This window comes from Callithrix jacchus, chromosome 9 (assembly GCF_049354715.1).
Source record: "Callithrix jacchus isolate 240 chromosome 9, calJac240_pri, whole genome shotgun sequence".
Lineage (NCBI taxonomy): Eukaryota > Metazoa > Chordata > Mammalia > Primates > Cebidae > Callithrix > Callithrix jacchus.
In genome coordinates this window covers 71,129,541-71,152,852 of record NC_133510.1, presented here as the reverse complement: position 1 = coordinate 71,152,852, position 23,312 = coordinate 71,129,541, and the positions used below count along the sequence as shown (strand labels likewise).

At 40.1% G+C, this 23,312-nt stretch overlaps 1 long non-coding RNA gene and 1 pseudogene across 3 annotated transcripts in view; one reads left to right on the top strand and one right to left on the bottom strand.

The window, feature by feature from the left end:
• LOC118144257 (uncharacterized) overlaps positions 1-23,300 on the bottom strand; it is a 114,624-nt gene extending 91,324 nt beyond the window's left edge. For both annotated transcript variants that reach the window (XR_004728887.3, XR_004728889.3), the window contains exon 1: positions 22,906-23,300. This is a non-coding gene — a long non-coding RNA (uncharacterized LOC118144257). The remainder of the gene's footprint in view (positions 1-22,905) is intronic.
• Positions 1,967-7,314, top strand: LOC144577632 (large ribosomal subunit protein uL30 pseudogene; annotated as a pseudogene). The gene has a single exon (XR_013521920.1). The product of XR_013521920.1 is annotated as a large ribosomal subunit protein uL30 pseudogene (transcript).
• Positions 23,301-23,312: the final 12 nt, after the last annotated feature.

Below are 23,312 nucleotides of genomic sequence, written 5' to 3'. Positions count from 1 at the left end.
ATGCAAAATTCTCAAAATCAAATATAATCATTTCCTCTCAAAATGAGCCATTATTTCCTAATTAATACAGAACTTTGAAACAAATATGATCAAACCATAGGTCTATACCATATCAGTGTACAATGATGAAAGGCTCGCTGGCCTTTTAAAATGTTGACAGAAGTGTATCCCACAGTTGCAGATCTCATTTGACCTTATTCAAGTAATTTCCCCAAAAGTAACTATTTCTTTCATATGGTGACTATAAATTACCACAAAATTAAGAATGAGGATACAAGTTTCAACCCATATAAACTATTAATATGAAAACTACAGTAAAACTTATTTTAACCCATATAAATTATTAACATGAAAACTACAGTAAAACTTACTGGATTTGAACTACAGTAAAACTTAGAGTAAAAATCCTCTGAATTTGTTTACTGTGAAACAATGAAATAAAATCTGCTGGGAATGGGCTAATACATAAATAAATACAAGTAGATAGAAAAGAATATTTATAACTACTTTTTAAACTATTGGGGAATATTCAGATTTAGTGTGGATTTCCAATTACAGCTGACTTTTGTTATGACAAATGTGTGCTAGAATATTTTATTAGTTGACTCTTCCCGAGTTCAGACAATGTTGTGAAAATTGGGTTCTAAAAATTCTTTCATTTGAAATTTATGGTAAGTTGTAAAAAATTTCTGACTTAAAGTATTTATTACATTCATTAATATCCTTAATTGGGTTTATAAAAGTTGGACTATTGTAGCACTGAAATAATATCCATGTTATTGGATAATATCCATTTATTGGTTATATTATTGGTTAATATCCAAAGGCCTTTGCAATGATCTACATATTATGTATCCCTAAAATTCATATATGAAAATCCAATCCACAATGTGATGATATTTGGAGGTGGGATTTTTGGGAGGTAATTAAGTGATGAGGGTGGAGCTCTCATGAATGGAATTCTTGCCCTTATAAGAAGAGGCCAGAGAGCTAGCTCACTCTCTTTCTCCCACGTGAGAATACGGTAAGAAGTTGGCAGTCTGTAATCTGGAAGAGGGCCCTCATCAGAACTCCACCATGCTGGCATTCTGATCTCAAACTTCCAGCCTCCATAACTGTATTAAATAAATATCTATTGTTTATAAGCCACCTAGGCTATGGTACTTTGCTTTAGTACCCAGACTGACTAAGACAGTGACCTTGGAGTCAGACTACCTGGATTTCTTTCCTGCTTGTTGGCTTTGTGATTTTTAGAAAGTTATTTAACTTGTCTGTTCCTCAGGTTTCCTTATCTATAAAACAATTTTAATATTTACAAGACATTATTGGAAGGATTGTATATGATAACCCATGAAATCCACTAGAAAACATGCTAAATAACAGCAGGAATCTCGTCTGACTTGTTAACTATCCTATTCACATTAGAGAAATGACTATTAACACAGACTTGGTGCTTAAGAAATATCAGTTCTTGTGACCAAGGAAGCCAAGGTCAGGGAACATCTATATCTGGAAATTTTTGTTGCACTAACAAGGAAGGTCACATAAGATTTCACATCCCATGTGTTTCCCACCAGTAAATATTTCTTTGATTTAGCAATTTTCCTCTGTTGTTCTATCAAGGCAGGAGAATAGGGTCTGGAGGCAGGGAACCTAAGGACTTCCTAGAACTAAATCAAATAGAAAAACCCCAACTTTCTATGCCCAAGTAAATAACTTTGTAACTTCACCTCAGCTATGACAGGAAACAACCTCTTAATTTGCATAGGATGTACACCAAGTAAATAGCTTTGAAACTTTACTTCATCCTCTTCACTTGCATAGGGCATATACCAAGGAACCAGTGGGAAACCTCTAGAGGGTATTTAAACCTCGGAAAATTCTGTAGCTAGTGCTCAGGAGCTGCTTGCTCAAGTCTGCTCCCACTCTGTGGCACGTACTTTCATTTCAATAAATCTGTGTTTTTGCTCTTTTTCCGGCTGGAACCATGGAGGGTGTAGAAGAGAAGAAGAAGAAGGTTCCTGCTGTGCCGGAAACCCTTAAGAAAAAGCGAAGGAATTTCGCAGAGCTGAAGATCAAGCGCTTGAGAAAGAAGTTTGCCCAAAAGATGCTTCGAAAGGCAAGGCGGAAGCTTATCTATGAAAAAGCGAAGCATTATCACAAGGAATATAGGCAGATGTACAGAACTGAAATTCGAATGGCGAGGATGGCAAGGAAAGCTGGCAACTTCTATGTACCTGCAGAACCCAAACTGGCATTTGTCATCAGGATCAGAGATATCAATGGTGTGAGCCCAAAGGTCCGAAAGGTGTTGCAGCTTCTTCGCCTTCGTCAAATCTTCAATGGAACCTTTGTGAAGCTCAACAAGGCTTCAATTAACATGCTGAGGATTGTAGAGCCATATATTGCATGGGGGTACCCAAATCTGAAGTCAGTAAATGAACTAATCTACAAACGTGGTTATGGCAAGATCAAAAAGAAGCGAATTGCTTTGACAGATAATGCTCTGATTGCTCGATCTCTTGGAAAATATGGCATCATCTGCATGGAGGATCTGATTCATGAGATCTATACTGTTGGAAAACGCTTCAAAGAAGCAAATAACTTCCTGTGGCCCTTTAAATTATCTTCCCCACGGGGCGGAATGAAGGAAAAGACCACCCATTTTGTAGAAGGTGGAGATGCAGGCAACAGGGAGGATCAGATCAACAGGCGTATTAGAAGAATGAACTAAGGTGTCTTCCATGATTATTTTTCTAAGCTGGTCAGTTAATAAACAGTATCTGCTCTCAAAAAAAAAAAAAAAAAAAAAAAATCTGTGTTTTTCTTTTGTTGCTTTATTTGGGTATTTTGTCCAAGTCTTTGTTCAATAACGCCAAGAACCTGGACACCCTCTGCAAGTAACACTTTTAGTAAAATTATTTATTAGATCATTTTTTTTGCTTAATATAATTTTTTCAGTACTTAAGAAAATTTTTAAAAAAGAAATTTATTATAACATAGTGAGTCTAATAATAAATGGTATAATTAGATTTTGGTAAGAGTATGCCTCTAATTCTTCTGTTCAATCAATTAAAATACCAATCACTAGCTGAATTAAGTTTGGGAATCCAAGTAAAGAGGCAGTCTCGAGAAGTGACTAATTATATTGCTGAATGATAAAATATATTCTTTTATTTAGAATGAAAGGTTTCTAGAAAATTAGCTGGTGTTTCAGCAGGGAAGGGTTAAGGAGAATGTGGTTTCAGGGACACATGGAATACAAGAGGGAGCCAGGAAAAGGTTATAGTCAAGGCCGGCCTGGGGATACTCAAAGTGAATCAATTAAGGATATTAAAAATGGTATCAGCAATACCAATCTGGCTACCTCCCTATTTATTCTACAACCTATGTAGATTTTGCCTATGTTGCTCTGCAGATAATTAAGATTTCATTTAGTTTGTAAAAGTATTTGTATTTCATCTGTGAAAGTATTAGTTACCTGTCCATAGCACCAGTAACGGTATATCCTTTGCACATTGGGTTCCCAAGAATTATAACACTCTTAATAATTTTTTTGCATATCAATTAATAGTGATACTACACAAAAGCACCCTGTTTTGTTGATGGCATTTTATGTCTGCATGACAATCAAAAGAAGGTAGTCTGTTACATTAATAGTTAGAATAGAAAATTTCCAACAATAAGATGCATTGTATTCACACTTCTCATCCAGCACTTTCGAATGGTGTTAATTATCAAGGATACTTGCTATAGTCTGATCCAAAAAAGAACCAGTGAGATATTTTATAAATGGTTCCTGATTAGGATCCAGTCACTGGATTGGAGTTAGTGTTATGGTAGCACAGACCTCTCTGGGATGGAGGCCTCAATCTGTGAATAATGTTATTGAAAACAACTCATAAGGGTACAATAACATGAGGTAATATTATCATTTATAGTCTACTAGTCCTCTAAAGTCTTCAGGGCAAAAGAGGACAAATGGATGGTCTCTGCCCATGATTATTTTATAAGAGCCTAACACAGTTTTCCTGTTTAATGTGACCATTAGGCTTATTTGGACAAATGGTAATCTCAAATATGTGATATGTAGTATAGTCAATTTCTACACATAGGCTCAAAATAAAGGGATGGAGAAAGATTTACCAAGCAAATGGAAAGCAAAAAAAAAAGGGGGTTGCAATCCTAGACTTTGATAAAACACACTTTAAACCAACAAAGATCAAAAGAGACAAAGAAGGGCATTACATAATGGTAAAGGAATCAATGCAACGAGAAGAGCTAACCATCCTAAATATATATGCACCAAAAACAGGAGCACCCAGATTCATAAAGCAAGTTCTTAATGACCTACAAAGAGACTTAGACTTCCACACAATAATAGTGGGAGACTTTAAAATCCCACTGTCAATGAGACAGAAAATTAACAAGGATATCCAGGACTTGAACTCAGACCTGGACCAAGCAGACCTAATAGAAATCTACAGAACTCTCCACCCCAAATCCACAGAATATACATTCTTCTCAGCACATCACACTTATTCTAAAATTGACCATATAATTGGAGGTAAAACATTCCTCAGCAAATGAAAAAGAATGGAAATTATAACAAACAGTCTCTCAGACCACAGTGCAATCAAATTAGAATTCAGGATTAAGAAACTCACTCAAAACCACACAACTACATGGAAACTGAACAACCTGCTCCTGAATGACTACTGGATAAATAATGAAATGAAGGCAGAAATGTTCTTTGAAACCAATGAGAATGAAGACATAACATACCAGAATCTCTGGGACACATTTAAAGCAGTGTGTAGAAGGAAATTTACAGCACTAAATGCCCATATGAGAAAAGAGGAAAGATCTAAAATCGATACCCTAATGTCATGATTAAAAGAACTAGAGGAGCAAGATCAAACAAATTCAAAAGCTAGCAGAAGACAAGAAATAACTAAGATCAGAGCAGAACTGAAAGAGATAAGAAGACACACACACACACAAAAAAAAAAAAAACCCTTCAAAAGATCAACAAATCCAGGAGCTGGTTTTTTAAAAAGATCAACAAAATAGACAGACCACTAGCCAGACTAATAAGAAAAGAGAGGAGAATCAAATAGATGCAATAAAAAAATGATAAAGGTGGTATGACCACCGATCTCACAGAAATACAAACAAACATCAGAAAATACTACAAATACCTCTATGCAAATAAATCAGCAAATGGATAAGTTCCTGGAAACTTACACCTTCCCAAGACTAAACCAGGAAGTTGAATTCCTGAATAGACCAATAACAAGGTCTGAAATTGAGGCAGCAATTAATAGCCTACCAAGCAAAAAAAGTCCAGGACCAGATGGGTTCACAGTCGAATTCTATCAGAGTTACAAAGAGGAGCTAGTACCATTCCTCCTGAAACTATTCCAAACAATACAAAAGATAGAATCCTCCCTAACTGATTTTATAAGACCAACATCATCCTGATACCAAAACCTGGCAGAAACACAACTAAAAAAGAAAATTTCAGGCCAATATCCATGATGAACATTGATGCGAAAATCCTCAATAAAATACTGGCACATCTAATCCAACAGCACATCAAAACGTTTACCCATCGTGATCAAGTCAGCTTCATCCTTGGGATGCAAGACTGGTTCAACATATGCAAATCTATAAACACAATCCCTCATATAAACAGAACCAAAGACAAAACCCACGTAATTATCTCAATAGATGTAGAGAAGGCCTTTGACAAAAATTAACAGTACTTTATGCTAAAAACTCTCAGTAAACTAGGTATTGATGGAGCATATCTCAAAATAATAAGAGCTACTTATGACAAACCCACAGCCAATCCTACTGAATGGGCAAAAACTGGAAGCATTCCCTTTGAAAACCAGTACAAGACAAGGATGCCCTCTCTCAGCACTCCTATTCAACACAGTATTGGAAATTCTGGCCAGGGCCATCAGGCAAGAAAAAAAAATAAAGGGTGTTCAATTAAGAAAAGAGGAAGTCAAATTGTCCCTATTTGCAGACAACATGATTGTATATTTAAAAGACCCCATCATCTCAGCCCAAACTCTCGTTAAGCTGATAAGCAACTTCAGCAAAGTCTCAGGATACAAAATCAATAGCATTCCTATACACCAATAACAGACAAACAGAGAGCCAAATCATGAGTGAACTCCCATTCACAGTTGCTACAAAGAGAATAAAATGCCTAGGAATACAACTACCAAGGGATGTGAAGGACCTCTTCAAGGAGAACTACAAACCACTGCTCAAGGAAATAAGAGAGAACACAAACCAGTGGAAAAACATTCCATGCTCATGGATAGGAAGAATCAATATCATTAAAATGGTCATACAGCTCAAAGTAATTTATAGATTCAATGCTATCCCTATCAAGCTACCATTGACTTTTTTCACAGAATTGGAAAAAAATACTTTAAACTTCATATGCAACCAAAAGAGAGCCCACATAGCCCAGACAATCCAAAGCAAAAAAAAAAAAAAAAAAAGCTGGAGGCATCACACTACGTAGCTTCAAACTATACTACAAGGCTACAGTAATCAAAACAGCATGGTACTGGTACCAAAAGAGAGAGGTAGACCAATGGAACAGAACAGAGGCCTCAGAAGTAATATCACAAATCTATAATCATCTGATCTTTGACAAACCTGACAAAAACAATCAATGGGAAAGGGATTCCCTGTTTAATAAACAGAGTTGGGAAAACTGGCTAGCTATATGCAGAAAGCTGAAACTGTACCTCTTCCTTACACCTTATACAAAAATTAACTCCAGATGGATTAAAGGTTTAAACATGAGACCTAACATCATAAAAAACCCTAGAAGAAAACCTAGGTAATATCATTCAGGACATAGGCATGGGCAACAACTTCATGACTAAAACACCAAAAGCAATGGCAATAAAAGCCAAAATAGACAAACGAGATATAATCAAACCAAAGAGCTTGTGCACAGCAAAAGAAACTATCATTAGAGTGAATCAGCAACCAACAAAATGGGAAAAAAATTTTGCAATCTACCCATCTGACAAAGGGCTAATATCCAGAATCTACAAAAAACTTAAACAAATTTACAAGAAAAAAAAATCAAACAATGCCACCAAAAAGTGGGTGAAGGATATGAACAGACACTTCTCCAAAGAAGACATTTATGTAGCCAACAAACATATGAAAAAAAGTTCATCATCACTGGTCATTAGAGAAATATAAATCAAAGCCACATTAAGATACCATGTCACACAAGTTAGAATGGTGATCATTAAAAAAAGCAGGAGACAACAGATGCTGGAGAGGATGTGGAGAAATAGGAACACTGTTGGTGGGACTGTAAATTAGTTCTACCATTGTGGAAGACAGTGTGGTGATTCCTCAAGGATCTAGAACTAGAAATACCATTTGACCCAGCAATCCCATTACTGGGTATATACCCAAAGGATTATAAATTATTCTATTATAAAGACACACATATATTTATTGCAGCACTGTTCACAATAGCAAAGACTTAGAACCAACCCAAATACCCATCAATGATTGGATAAAGAAAATGTGGCACATAAGCACCATGGAATACTATGCAGCCATAAAAAAAGGATAAGTTCATGTCCTTTGCAGGGACATGAATGAAGCTGAAAACCATTATGAAGCTGCAAACTGACACAAGAACAGAAAAACAAACACCACATGTTCTCACTAATTAGTGGGTGTTGAACAATGAGAACACATGGACAGGGAGATGAACATCATATATTGGGGCCTGTTAGGCAGTGGCACATTAGGGGAGGGATAGCAAGTGGTAGGGGAATTGGGTATCTACAAATACCTAATGTAGATGACGGGGTTGGGGGTGGATGCAGCAAAGCACCATAACATGTGTATACCTATGTAACAATTCTGCATGAGCTGCACATATACCCCAGAACTTAAAGTATATTAATAATAAAAAAGTTAGGGCCCAATATTTTAGATGGTACAAAACCTCAGAAAATTTATCAAATTGCCACCTTTTTTGAAAACTCCTCTTGGGAAGGTATCCTAGCAAGAAGCAAATAAATCAAGGAAGCTATATTTAACATTGGGGACTGTATGACCCAGAGTTTTGTTCATCTCCTCAGGATACCCTGAAGCCTGACTATTCACTGCTATGGCCTGTTACAGATAAACTGTCAAGTGTCACTCTTGTTCTGTTTCTCAGTCAAAAGCAATTTATTTGCATTTCTCCGGAGAAGGAGAGGGGACAGAAAGTGACGAAAGTAGGCTCTGACCTCCTGGCTGACCAATAATTTCATTTTTAACATGGAAGTTTGTATTACTTTTCAAAATATTTGCTAACCCTCCTGGGGAAAAATTATACTTTCTCCTCATCCCATTGATCTCAGGTTTCACCATGTGATCTCAACGTACCTCCCTGTAAGAGGATGATTTATCTTTGTCCTGATTGACTCAAATGTGGCCATGTGACTTGCTTTGGCTAGTGAAATATAGGAGGAAAAAGTCACATGTATCACTTGTTTTACAACAAGTAATAACAGTTTTAAAAACCAGTTTGTAGTTCACCATTCCTTTCTCTTCATAAGTCCAAACACCAGTCATGTCCCAGTTTATGGGCTGCTGTCAGTCAGGCGTGGTGGCTCATGCCTGTAACCCCAGCACTTTGGGAGTCTGAGGCAGGTGGATCACCTGAGGTCAGGAGTTCAAGATCAGCCTGACCAACATGGAGAAATCTCATCTCTACTAAAAATACAAAATTAGCCTGGCATGGTGGTGCATGCCTGTAATCCCAGCTACTTGGGAGGCTGAGGTGAGAGAATCGCTTGAACCCGGGAGGTGGAGGTTGCTGTGAGCCACAATAATGCCACTGCACTCCAGCCTGGGTAACAAGAGTCAAACTCCATCAAATAAGTAAGTAAGTAAATAAATAAATAAATAAATACTGCTCTCTAAGCCTAGGTCCTGAAGTAAAGACTATGTAGTAACAAAGCCACAGCTGTCACAATGACATGTAGCATAAGAATTAAATCTTTATTGTTGGTAGTCATTGAAATTTTGACACTTGTTATCATAACACAACTTGGCCTAGGTTAACTGATACATTGAACTTACCCTTCTGTAAGTCCAATAACCTCTCTTCAACTCTGAGCTGCTGCCACTTCTCCCTCATCCAACACAGATCTTATTGTCAACAGGTAATTTTAGTGAGATTACTTCCATTTCTTGCTGTGTTCATTCATTTGCATGACTATAAAGGAATATCTGAGACTGGGTCATTTATAAAGAAAAGAAGTTTATTTGGTTCATGGTTCTGCAGGCTGCACATGAAGCATGGTGTGGGCATCTGCTTCCAGGACAGCCTCAGAAGGCTTACAATGATGGTGGAAGGTGAAGGGGAGCCAGTGTGCCACATGGTAACAGTAAGCAAGAGAGAAAGAAAGGAGGTGCCAGGCTCTTTTAAACAACCAGCACTTCTGTGAACTCACAGAGTGAGAATTCACTCATTACCACTAGGACAGCAACAAGATATTCATAAGGAATCTGTCCCCATGACCCAAACAACTCCCTCTAGACACACCTCCAGTATTGAAAGTCACATTTCAGCATGAGATTTGGAGGAGACAAAACATCTAAATCATATCACAGGGACACATAAAGTATCCCCAATCTTTTCTTCCTACTCCACAATTGAATGGGGCATCTGCTCTTCTGAGGTTCAAGGCAAAGCCTTCACCTGAGTCCAGCAAAGCTCACCAATCAACCATAGCCTTTGTGTATCTCTTGGTGTTCTGAATACGTAAGTGAATTTTCTCTTGGGGCGATAGAGGTACTAGAAGAAAAGAGATGACAATGGATGAGAAGTGAAGGAGGAGACTGTGGCATAGACCAGCCTTCCAAAAAAAAAAAAACTGGCTATAAATAAAAGGAAAGACAAGGAAGTAATTGGGGGATCAAACAGCCTGGAATTGGATAGGCTTTTATTTTTATTTTTATTGATTTTTCACACAGGGTCCCGCTCTGTTGCTCAGGCTGAAGTGCAGTGGCCCAATCTCGGCTCACTGCAACCTCCACCTCCTGGGTTCAAGTGATTCTCCTGCCTCAGCCTCCTGAGTAGCTGAGATTACAGTGCCCGACATCATATTCAGCTAATTTTTGTATTTTTAGTAGAGATGAGGTTTTACCATGTTGGTCAGGCTAGTCTTGAACTCCTGACCTCAGGTGATCCACCTGCCTCAGCCTCCCAAAGTGCTGGGATTACAGGTGTGAGCCACCGTGCCTAGGCTTTCTGTTATACTCCAGATGGTTAGCCTCCCTTCAGTCCTGTTACAGAAGAGTAACTCCCAGTTTACAGAAGTAAGCCAAAGTTTTGGTTTCATCTTTCTTGTGTCTGTACTTGCCATGTTTCTTTAGCACAGTTGGTCTTTCCCTGTCATTCCCAGGACAACCAAGTCTGGTCTTAGGGAAGCCAACTCTCTGCAGAGGAGGAAGTGCTACTAATTGTGCCCACTTCATTTTCAAATAGGAAAAACTTGAGCGATAACCAGTGGTAAAGCCCAGTATATGGCGGGAGATATAATAAAACTAAAGTAGAGAAAGAAACATTATCTCTGTGAAAGAGGAGGCAAGAGCCCAAGCTGAGAGCTGGAGAAGCAAGAGTAGTAAAAAAGGTAAATGATGTCATAGGAGTAATGAAACTTTTCAACTGTGTTTACCTAGGTATATATGTGTGCAGAGGCATGCACACACTCATGTTCAGAATCAGAGCTGTCAGAGACAAGACAAATCCTTTCCAGAGCCTCTTGAGTCCCTGCTTCTTAATTAGTGGAATGTGTGGCTAGGAGCTTTCTATACTCCTGTGCTCTTAGCCAGACCTCTCTTGGTAACAGCCATGTCAGTAGCCACTCTGTCCCAGGACTAGAGGCACCTTTGCTCTGGCTAATGCCACCCCTTCCATAAGCACTGAGCAATTCCTGACTCTCTGGGGCCCCTTCTCTCCACCCCACACTAGGGTCTGCCTGGCACAAGACCCCAGGAAGTTGATGAAAGAAGAAATAGAAGTCACACAAACTGATCAGGAGCTCTTCTCAGGGCTGAGGGAATAAAAGGTGATAAGAGAAAAACCTTCTCTTCTCTTAAGTCTTAAGAGAGCCATCCCCAAAAAGACCCATGCCTGTGAGAGTGGATACCTGAACACTTTGGCTTTAAGTCGCTGCCTGTCTGAACCTGTCCCTGGTTATGTCACTGATTGGGAAGCAAAGCCCACTTTTCCTGGGGCCTGTCTGGAGGCCTCTCAACTCCAGTTGCAGAAGCTGAGTCTCCTCCCAACAGCAGTGCCCTATGGCAGGCAGCCCAGCTCAGAAGTCAGAAGATGTGTCAGACCCAGAGCAGCCCTGCTCAGTAAGGTTGGTAAGAGAAACCCAGAGACACACAGCCATATGTAATGGGAGGGATCTGCAAAAATCACAGGTCCAAGCGCCATATCCTACACAGGAGGAAACTGGACACAGATTATCACTGTGTGTTTCTCAAAGTCAAACATTGCTACCTCAGCCAGTCAAGTGATGGCTGAGCTGGAAGGTTTAGCCTTCTGCCCTTCGTCCATCTAGAGTCTTTCAGTTCTGTTTCTTTATGAATCAAGTTCTGAAACAACAAAAAAAAGCCTTTTATTTTAAAATGTGTTACTAGCTGCATAGCCAGATGAAGAGTGGGAGGTAGATTTCCTGGAGGAAATGAAGAGGGTGGAGAATAGGGATAGATATTTTTATTTCTTCTGGCCATTAAAGCTCTCATTTCAGAAAGGGATTTAGTAATGGAATCCTCTGCTTCAGTGAAATCTTACTATGAAAACCAAGTATTATTAAACAGATAAAAGGAGAGATAAGTTGATTGGGCAGTGTTCTTAGATCCTGTCTGGGGTATTTCAAGAGGGCATCTGGCCCAGTCACATGTACCCAAGTGGAAACAAACTACTAAGATGTCCAATGATGATGTGGAGAAGAGACCACGAAACAAATTTTTCTTTAGAACTTCAGCTTCTTTTGACCTAGCGCTTTTCTCTCACTTCAGTTCAGTTTTTCCTTTACCTTTTCTCTCTGGAGAAAACAAAAGTAGGCTGGGTATTTCCTAAAAATCTCCAAGTCCTTTCTACTGCACACATGTACACAAATATATAATATATACATTTTTTCAATTAAAAAATAATTTTATAACGTCAGAGTGCTCTTTCTACTTTGGTAGCACTTGACACAGAACTACAGAGACCATTGGTTGGGTGTCAGAGCCAAGGAATACTGGAATATATTATAATTTAAGTGAACTCCCTACTAAGCCAGGCATGGTGGCTCATGCCTGTAAATCCAGCATTTTGAGAGGCCAACGAAGGTGGATGGCTTAAGCCCAAGAGTTCAACACTAGCCTGGGCAACATACCAAGACCCTGTCTCTACAAAAAATTAAAATTAAAAAAAAAATCATCTGGGCATAGTGTCGAACCTGTAGTCCCAGCTACTCAGGAGGCTGAGGCAGCAGGATCACTCGAGCCCAGAAGGTTGAGGCTGCAGCAAGCTGTGATTGTGCTGCTGCACTCCAGCCTGGGCAACAGTGTGAGACCCTCTCTAAAAAAAAAAGTGGGGAGGTGGGGGAGAAAACAGAGCCAGAGCCTAGGACCCTTCTAAATCAGGATACTTTGCAGTTATAGAGATGGGACATTCATGAAGCCAGACTTACCCTTTCAAAGTATCTCCTCACAAAATATTTAGATGTGTGGCGAGCTGAAAGAATCCAATTTCTAAGAAGCGAACTCCCTACTAGTAAAGTTGCACAGAATCCCCTAAACACACAAAACACGGTTCTAACAATTCAAAACCACCAAGTATGGTGTACTCAATGCATACGAGACTAGTTGAAACACCTGGTTCTAGTCCCAACCTACTCCTCACTTTGCTATGAGACCATAGGCAATGCATTCTCCTAATTTGTAAAATGAAGGGATTAAAGTATATTATGAAAATGTCCTCATACAGTGTGAGTCTATGATCTTATCATTCTGAGAAGGAATCATTTTCCCATAGACTTCCCAACCCTTACCCAGAGAGGATTTTCTGGGCTTTGTCACTGGGGCAATTTGTCTTGTTTTGACTCCAGGACCTACCTGATTTGTATACTCTTGGTACATTTACTAAAGAGTGATGGAGGTATAGAGTAAAGGCATCAAGATCATGCAGAGACAGTGCTAGAAGGTAGGAAAGAAGGGCAAGTGAGGAGATTATATTTGAGACGGCACTTCCTCATCCCGAGTTTCCCATTTTGGGCCATAGGTAAGGAGGCATACCTGTCTTTAAATGGAAAACTCCTGTTCAATGAAAATGACTGAGATGAATGCCCTGCCAAGCAGAGAACCATTCATTTCTTTTGAGGGACAGAATCTTAAGCAATCATAATAAATGTCACTATTATCCTGAGTTTGTCCTTCTGGGATTTTCCAGTGATGCCGAAATCCAGACCATGCTCTTTGTGCTTATCCCAGTGATTCATCTCTTGACTTTGATGGTGAACCTGGTGATGATCCTGGAGATCAGGGCTGATTCTCACCTGTACACACCCACGTACTCTTCTTCAGACATTTGTCCTTTCTGGATCTCAGTTACTCCTAGTCACTGTGGCCAAGATGCTACAAAATTTCCTCTCAGAAGAAAAGCATCTCACTGTGGGGTTGCCTCTCCAAGAGTTTCTTTTCCATTTTCTCTGGGGGAACAGAACACTGTCTGCTCTCTGCTATGGCCTATGATCGCTATGCTACTATCTGCCACCCTCTGGTCTACACCATGGTCATGAAAAGACCTCTCTATATGGTGACTGTGAGGATTGCTTGAGCAGCAGGATTTCTAATTTCTTCCACAAGTTACGTTTCTGTGGATCCGACATCATCCCCATTTCACCTGTAAGCTGCCTCCCTTCTTCCCTCTGTCCCACATTGATCCCATTATCAGTGAGATTCTTCTAGCTGTATCACATGTATTCTGGGGGCTACTGAAACTTTCCTTAATCTTCTTCTCTTACTCCAGAATTACATCTGTCATACTGAGCATCTGCTCTTTCTGAGGGCCAAGGCAAAGCCTTCTCTGCATATTCTTCCCATCTCACTGTGGTTCTCTCATTCCATGGGATGACTTTTTTCAGATACCTAGGCTCTACTTCAGGCTCAGTGTTGGGGCAAGTGGTCTCTGTTCAGTACAGTGTGATCATGTCCTTGGTGAACCCTCTCATCTATAGTATGAAGAACCAGGAAGTAAAAACAGCTTTGCAGAGAATGTTGAGGAAAAAAGAAGGAAAAAAAGTACGTCTTAGGGTAAGAAAAAGATGTAATTTTGCTTGGGAAATAGAGAAATCATCTCTAAAGACAAAAGACTTTTGCTCTGGAGGAAACGTATACCCAGTCAGAAGCACAGGTCAAAAGGTGGGCTTGCAATTGGCATCTGAAGTGGTCAGTCTTGTGGGACTGTGCCCTTAAGTTGTGGGATCTGATATTATCTCCTGAAAGATTGTGCCAACATTGCTAACACAAATTAGGGGATGACCACTGGTATACACTTGAGAAATGCTTGGTGTGTAGGGAAAAAACCTACAGATCTGGTGTCAGAAGTACTGCACTGAGTGACTGAGAGTAAAGAGTAGGAAAAATCACTTTGGTTTTTCCTATCTCCAGTAGAGAACATCTTAAAATTACTACCACAGCTATATAATAAGAAAATAATCCTAAACGATATGGAAAACAACCTTGAGACTATCATTCCAACCATTGTATGTAATAGGTATTTATAATCTCATAGTTTTAACCCAGATTCTAACTCTTTCTGCCACTGAGTGCTAGGTATTTGTCCACAATGATTCAACAGTATGGCCTACTTAAAATATTTTTAAGTCATAGGTGACAGAATTAAAGAGTACATTTTCTGTAACATACTAAAAAATGTGGTGTTCAACAAAATGCTTATATGAAAATATGAGATAAAGCAAATAAGAAGTCTGCTTAGAGTAATTTTTGTACTATTTTTAAAAATGACAGTTTGAAATTGCACCACTTAGAAGCTGTCCTAGTATAACATATTTCACAAGTGCTGTCTTGACCTAGTCTTGATGTCATGAACTCTGTTACTTTTGAGAACAGTGCAGCAAGCTCCTAGCCCAACTACTTCCCTTATCAGTCTCTAACACTCCTAAGTTTAAATATACAATACCCACCTGTCAGAGGTCCCCAGATACTTAACACCCAAGGCCAGCCCCCTCTTTCTTTAGGCCACAAAATTATTTAAAACATCCAATCCCTAGGAAACCCAAGAAATTTTGCTAATGCCATACTGTTTGCCAAAGATAAGTAAGCCTTCTGCAGCTCCAGCATATGCTGTTTATCTGTCCTTGGATGCAACCCTCTATGCGGCCCTGCATGGCAACCTTCTCTGCTCTGGAGCATTAACAAAGAGATCTGCCTTTTATCTATCCAAATGTCTTCGTGTTGTGTCCCACCACCAAAAGAATCTTTAAATCTTATAAAACATCTAGTCTTATCCTGATTGCAACATCAGCTGTCACAGACAGCTGCCTAGGGTTCACCATCTACACTGACTACAAATTATTTCTACCAAGTAATGGCCATTGCCAACATCTTGCATTTGAATTGGGCTTTATAAACTTATATCACATGCCCATATATATATATATATATATATATATATATATATATTTGTTTTTTGAGATGGAGTCTTGCTCTGTCACCCGGGCTGGAGTGCAGTGATACCATCTTGGCTCACTGTAACATCTGCCTCCCAGGTTCAAGCAATTCTCCTGCCTCAGCTCCCCAAACAGCTGAGATTACAAGTGCCCACCACCAAGCCCAGATAATTTTTGTATTTTTAGTAGAGATCACCTGACCTCAGGTGATCTGCCTGCCTCAGCCTCCCAAAGTTCTGGGATACAAGCGTGAGCCACCGCACCTGGCCTTTTTTTTAATTTAGTCATCACAACAGCTTTTAAGGAAAAGAAGAATGACATATCTATTTGATAGATGAGGTTAAGGATCTAATCTGGGTGACAGATTAGATCCTTAACCTCAGGACCAAAAAGCAAAGCCTTTGGTTCTTAACTTAGTGCTACTTCTACCACAACCTCCTGCCCACTTCTTAATTTAGTGCTGCTTTTTTAATTAAAATTTTTCTACATAAAGAGTCCACAAGAAACTGTTACCCTCTGGTAAGGCCACTCATTTCCCTCTCCCTCAGTATCAAGAATGGTAGCAATTAAAAGGGGAGGCCACAGAACTTTTTAAGCCTGATACCACTACCACTACCAACCTAATTGCCAAGTATGATGTAAGGTACCCTCAGAGCTCTGGTACTTCTGGAAATATACCCCTCCTTTTGCATTAACCCTGTCCACAACAGGACTGAAAGAGGGCCAAGAGACACTTGTAGTGACATACCTTCATTCTATGACCCATACAACTTCTACTCAACCCAATCAGCCATTGTACCTCACCTCACCACTGATTAGCTGACTATAAAAAGCAGTCTATATTTAGAACTGATCATTCACCTCCCTAGATGACTACTAATCCCATCATGCCCTAGATCCTTGCTTCCCATACTCACACAAGAAGCCCTGCCCTCCAGATCATTCTTCATCATAGAGATCCTTAGAGTCACCTACGTTGCCTAACTTGAATCAGACTCCAACCCCAGCACAACCCCTAACTCCTTCTACTGTAATCTATGTAATTATGGCTCTGTTATCAATAAAATCCTCCATATCCTTCAACTTCTATGATGGATGTTTCTATTACTCCCGTGATCTAACAAAAACCTGGCTCTCCCTTAAGGAAAAAGCATGCTTCCCTTGCAGCCCTCGAAAGAGGTGGCAATTTTTAAATCCTATAGTCTACATACAAAGGCTTTTCAAATGGTGGATTGCAACCCACTAGTGAGTTGTGAAATCAATTTATTGGATAGTTAATAGAAAACTTTAAATCAAGAAACAATATAAAACATGAGCACATACTATATGTAGTTAAGGTAAACATTGTTTCACGAAAATTTTGTTTCATTTGATAAATGATGGGTGTGCTGGATCACAATCTAAATATATTTCTTGACCAGGAGTGATGACTCACACCTGTAATCCAAGCACTTTAGGAGGCTGAGGCAGGTGGATCACCTGAGGCCAGGAGTTCAAGACCAGTCTGACCAATATGGTAAAACCCCATCTCTACTAAAAATACAAAATTAGCTGGGCGTGGTGGCACATGCCTGTAATCCCAGCTACCTGAGAGGCTGAGGCAGGAGAATTACTTGAAGCTGGGAAGTGGAGGTTGCAGTGAGCCAAGATTGTGCCACTGCACTTCTGTCTAGCCTGGGCAACAAGAGCGAAACTCCGTCTCAAAAAAATAAAATTAAATTAAAATAAATGTATTTCTTGTGATGTATCACAATATATATTTCAAACACACATATATACATACATATGTTTGTGGGTTTAAAAAATTATTTATTTTTAGACATAAGGTCTTGCTCTGCTGCTCAGGCTGGAATGCAATGGTGTGATCATAGCTCATTATAGCCTTGAACTCCTGAGCTCAAATGATCCTCCCGCCTCAGCTGCCCAAGTAGCTAGGACTGCAGGTGCACACCATCAAGTCCAGCTAATTTGTTTTAGAGGTGGAATGTCACAATATTGCTTAGGCTGGGCTCAAGCTCCTAGCCCCAAGCTATCCTCCTACCTCAGTCTTCAAATAGGTAGGATTTCAAGGCATGAACCGATGTGCCCAGCTATATACATATATTTGAAAGCCACTGCTTTATACCACTGAGAGTTACAAGTGGAGTACATGTTCTCTTTTCTCCTTATTACCACTTCAAGTACCACTTTCATCCTTTCTCTTTAAGTAATGTCCAGCTGCACTGAAGCACATGTCATCAAACCATTCCACACACACTCTTCCTTATTATCACCTACCACACTCCTGGTCACTCACCTTTCATTTAAGACTCCATCAACTGTCTTACTATTCCTCTCTCCATAACGCCATCATTATTCCCAATGACTTCAACATCCATGTGGACAATGCATCTTATGCAAATGAGTATGTGCAAGTATAATTGTATTCCTTGCTAAAATTCTGAAATATTTTCGTAGCCACTGTCAATCCTCTTCAATGTCATGCCTCAGTGCTCTAGCCCCCCACCAGGATTCAAGAGATCTCTTCACAATTCAGAAACGAAAAGGAATCATCTAAACACAACAAGGTGCCGGCAGGACCCTGCACCAGCACTATGGGCTATGTCTATTTGGACAGGTCCATGCCATGCTAGTAGTAGTAGCTAAGTATTTTGAATCCTATCCCTGCTATCACTCTAGCCTCTCAGTTCTTTTGACTATGTTTTACCTTAAATGATCGTGTTCACCACCGCAGTCACTCACTCTCGTAGTCATACCCTATATCTACTTATTACCAACAACTGCAGGAAGAATGCTGCTATGTCCCAGGGAACTCTATATTCCACACATTAGAATCCACCTGTGTGCCCAACTCATCCCAGTTAACCAGAATTCCATCAACAGAGCAACCCAGGACCAACAAATCTTCTTACAATGATATAATTAGCACCATCAGGTGTATTACTTCCTTTTAAACACAAATATAATGATTTCCTATCACCTGACATAGCAAAAAAAAAATTCTTCATCCACTAACTTCATCCACTATTCTATTAATTTCCCTGTTTCTTCTCTACGTTAGACTGACACCCCCCATATATGTGTCTTCTTCATTCCACAACATGCCAAAGTGTGTCCATTTCTGCCTTCTGATGCTATAAGGGATGCCCTTCCTACGTCTGACCTTCAAAGCTAATCTTGTAACTCCTCCACTTCAGAAAGCCTGAAAAAGATGAAATCATCTGCCTGCTACTCAATGCATATTTGATTAATCCCTGCTGCAGCACTGCATAGGAGTTTGTACTTGTCCACATAATTTCTGTGAAAGGTAAGGTACTACTCAGGTAAAAGGTACACCAGATGAGAAGTCAGACCAGGGCTTAATTTCTGATTGTGCCTCTTGGCTCACTTAATGTCCCTGAACCCATGCAGATCCCCACCTTGCAGAGTTTAACTGATAGCTAAAGAGATGGCACACCAAAGCATAATATAAAGACATTTTGCATTTATTCCTTGTGATGTTTAAGACGAGGTTCTGTACAAGTAAAGACAACCAAAGCAAAAATAGACAAATGGGGTCATATCAAGTTTAAAAGCTTCTGCAAAGCAAAGGAAGCAATCAACGAGGCAAAGAGCCAACCCACAAAATGGGAGAAAAATATTTGCAAACTGCTCATCAGATAAGGGGTTACTAACCAGAATATGTAAGGATCTCAAGAAACTCTATAGGAAAAAAATCTAATAACCTGATTAAAAATAGGCAAAAGATTTGGATGGACATTTCTCAAAATACATACAAGTGGTAAAAGAATACATACAAATGGCAAACAGTAAGGTGCTCAACATTACTGATGATCAGAGAAATGAAAATCAAAACACCAATGAGATACCATTTCACTCCAGTTAAAATGGCTTATATCCAAAAGACAGGCAATAACAAATGCCAGTAAGAATGTAGAGAAAAGGGAATCCTTGTACACTGCTGCTGGGAATGTAAATTAGTATAACTACTAGGGAGAACAGTTTGGAGGTTCCTCAAAAAACTAAAAATTGAGCTCCCATATGATCCAGCAATCCCACTGCTGGGTATATGCCCAAAAGAAAAGAAATCAGTAAGTATATCAAAGAAATATCTGCATTCCTATGTTTGTTGCAGTTCTATTCACCATAGCCAAGATTTGGAAGCAACCTAAGCATGCATCAACAGATAAATGAATAAAGAACAAGTGGTACTTATACACAATGGAGCACTATTCAGCCATAATAAAGAATGAGATTTAGTCATTTGCAACAACATGGATGGAACTGGAAGTCATTATGTTAAGTGAAATAAGCCAGATACAGGAAGACAAACATCGCACGTTCTCACTTATTTGGAGTATCTAAAAATCAAAACAATTGAACCCATGGAGATAGTGAATAGAAGGATGGTTATGAGAGGCTGGGAAGAGTAATGGGGGAGTGGGGGCAGTGAGAATGGTTAATGGGTACAAAAAAATTGTTTGAATAAATGAATAAGACCTAGTATTTAATAGCACAACAGGGTGACTACAGTCAATAATGATTGTACTTTTTTTTTTTTTCTGAGACAGAGTCTCACTGTGTCTCCCAGGCTGGAGTGCAGTGGCACTATCTCGGCTCACTGCAACCTCCACCACCTGGGTTCAAGCGATTCTCCTGCCTCAGCCTCCTGAGTAGCTTGGATTACAGGCACACACCACCACACCTGGCTAATTTTTGTATTTTTAGTAGAAATGAGGTTTCACCATATTGGTGAGGCTAGTCTTGAACTCCTTACCCATCTTGGCCTCCCAAAGTGCTGGGACTACAGGCATGAACCACTGCGCTGGGCCAATAATTGTACATTTTAAAGAAACTAAAGGAGTATAATTGGATTGTTTTAACACAAAGGATAAGTTCTTGAGGGGATGGATACCCCAATTTCCATGATATGGTTATCATGCATTGCATGCCTCCATCAGAACATCTCATGTGCCCCATAAATATGTACACCTACTACGTAACTACATAAATTTAAAATTACAAAAGCTATTTTTAAAAAGAAAAGGTTTTTGTATAAAGAATATGATACCATTTTGCCTACTTTTTTTTTTTTTTTTAAGACAAAGTCTTACTCTGTTGCCCAAGCTGGAGTGCAGTGGCTCAATCTTGGCTCACTGCAACCTCCACCTCCCAGGTTCAAGAGATTCTCCTGCCTCAGCCTCCTGAGTGGCTGGAATTACAGGCATCTAAATCATGCCCGGCTAATTTTTGTATTTTCAGTAGAGATAGGGTTTCACCATCTTGGCCAGGCTGGTCTCGAAATTCTGACCTCATGATCTACCTGCCTCAGTCTCTCAGACTGCTGGGATTACAGGCATGAGCCACCATGCCCAGTCTTTTTTTTTTTTTTTAAAGGAAACAATCTCACACTAATTTGTTTCCCAAAAGAGTTGAGGAGAGTCTGAGCTATTATAACTATCAGTTCTTTCCAAACATTCCTTTCAGGTAAAGTCAAGTTTAGTACTTGATTATGTTCATTTAACATTGTAACAGAGGCAATGCTGTGTCCTTCAGACCCCATTCCTTTTCTACTAGGCACACATACTTTACTTCCCAGCCACCCTGCTAGGTGGGGCCATGTGACCACGTGCATGAATTCTGGCTAAGGGAATGGGGTGAAAGTGACACACACCACTTCCAGGACTGGCCCCTAATATCTCTGACAAGTTAACCACAGCTTGCCTCCCTTATCTGATGGCCACAGATTTGACTACATTGCTAAGGCTTCAGGGCACGGTAGAACCACTAGGTGCAAGAAGTCTGGTCCTTCAATGAATGCAAGAAGTAGGGACCCCACCCTCTGGCCACAACCAACCTGTTACCACACTGTGACTTTGTATGAACATAAGCCTTTATGGAGTTAAGCCCTGAAATACTGCTTTTACTAGCCTACCCAAATTAACACACCTTATATTTATCGCCAGTGGTAACACATGTGAAAAGAACCCCTGGACTTAGTTCCAGGACCCGGGATAAAAATTCTAGAACTACTACTCCCACCACATACCCCATGATCTGCTCCTAGAATATGCTCTATACTCTCCCCAACTGTGTGTCTACTGCGTTTTCCTCTTTTTCGTTAGAGAACCCTCCCCACTCTTCTCTGCCTCACGACTTCTGTAGGAGTGAGGCCTTCTCTGACCTCCCTCCCATGCATGGTCACTTCTCTTTGCTCCAAATGCAGAGTACATTCCTCTGTTTTAGCATCTATTATGTTTTATTGCAAGTATTTGTTGATATGTACTTCCCCAGACTGTGAATCCTTTCTTTGATTCCCAGCATTTAGTTACAGTGTCTGGTGCATGTAGAAAAGAAATATGTATTAAAGGAATGATTGTCATATATTGACCTTACATAAGTCCCCCCCCCTTTTTTTTTTCGAGACAGAGTCTCGCTCTGTCTCCAGGGCTGGAGTGCAGTGGCAAAATCTGGGCTCACTGCAATCTCTGCCTCCCGGGATTCAAAGAATTCTCCAGCCTTAGCCTCCCGAGTAGCTGGGATTACAGGTGCCCACCATCATGTCTGGCTAATTATTTGTATTTTTAGTAGAGTACGGGTTTCACCAGGAGTTTGCTGGTCTCGAACTCCTGACCTCGTGATTTGTCCACCTCGGCCTCTCAAAGTGCTCTGAGATCACAGGCGTGAGCCACCGTACCTGGCCTAGCCACTTATTTTTTTAAGTCTACTAAACAAAGTTTGTCAAAATTGTTGTAATTATTAAATAAGGAATGTGACTGTGACTTGTAGGTTATAAATAGATTCTAACAGTAATGGGTTTACTCACTGTTTGTAGGTCCTTCTCATCTTTCCCAGTCAAATCCATCTTATTGCTGCAAGATAACACTATCCAATAGAAATATAATGCAAGCCATGTTTGTAGTTTTTAAACTATTAGTAGCCACATTTAGAAAGTTAAAACTAGGTGAAATTCATGTTAATAATATATTTAACCCAATATGCCCAAAATATCACTCTTGAGCTACTTTACATTTTTTAAATTAAATCTTCTAAATCTTAGAACACGTCTCTATTCAGACCAGCCATATTTCGAGAGCTCAGGTGTTACCTGCAGCTACGGCTTCTGCAAATGGGACAAAGCAGCCGCAAGGCCTACCTCAGATAGCCAGCTGACTCCCCCTCAGGCAGAATTAGGGACTCCTCCTCAGTGTTGTCTCAAGACCTTTAGCCTATCGTTAAAACTAGAGGGTAAGCTCCTTGGGGAATTCCAGACTCTTGTCTGGAGAAACGGCTATCTGCCTCGGTCTGACTTGTAACGAGCGGTTTTGCAATTCCAGGTAACTGATGAACTCCTGAGGACACAACTCCGTGGGAGGCCCAGTAGCCAGGGCGGAAAATGGACAGTCAGGCAAGAGTGCGGGCAATAGGTCACGGCAGGCTGGGATCCCGGCGCCCGCCGCTCTCCAAGCCCCTCGGACCGTGCCCTCCCCGCAGCAGCGGGCGCGGAGATCCTGGGTACGGCTCCTTCTGGGGCTCCCGAGCTGCGGCCACGCCCCCCTCCCC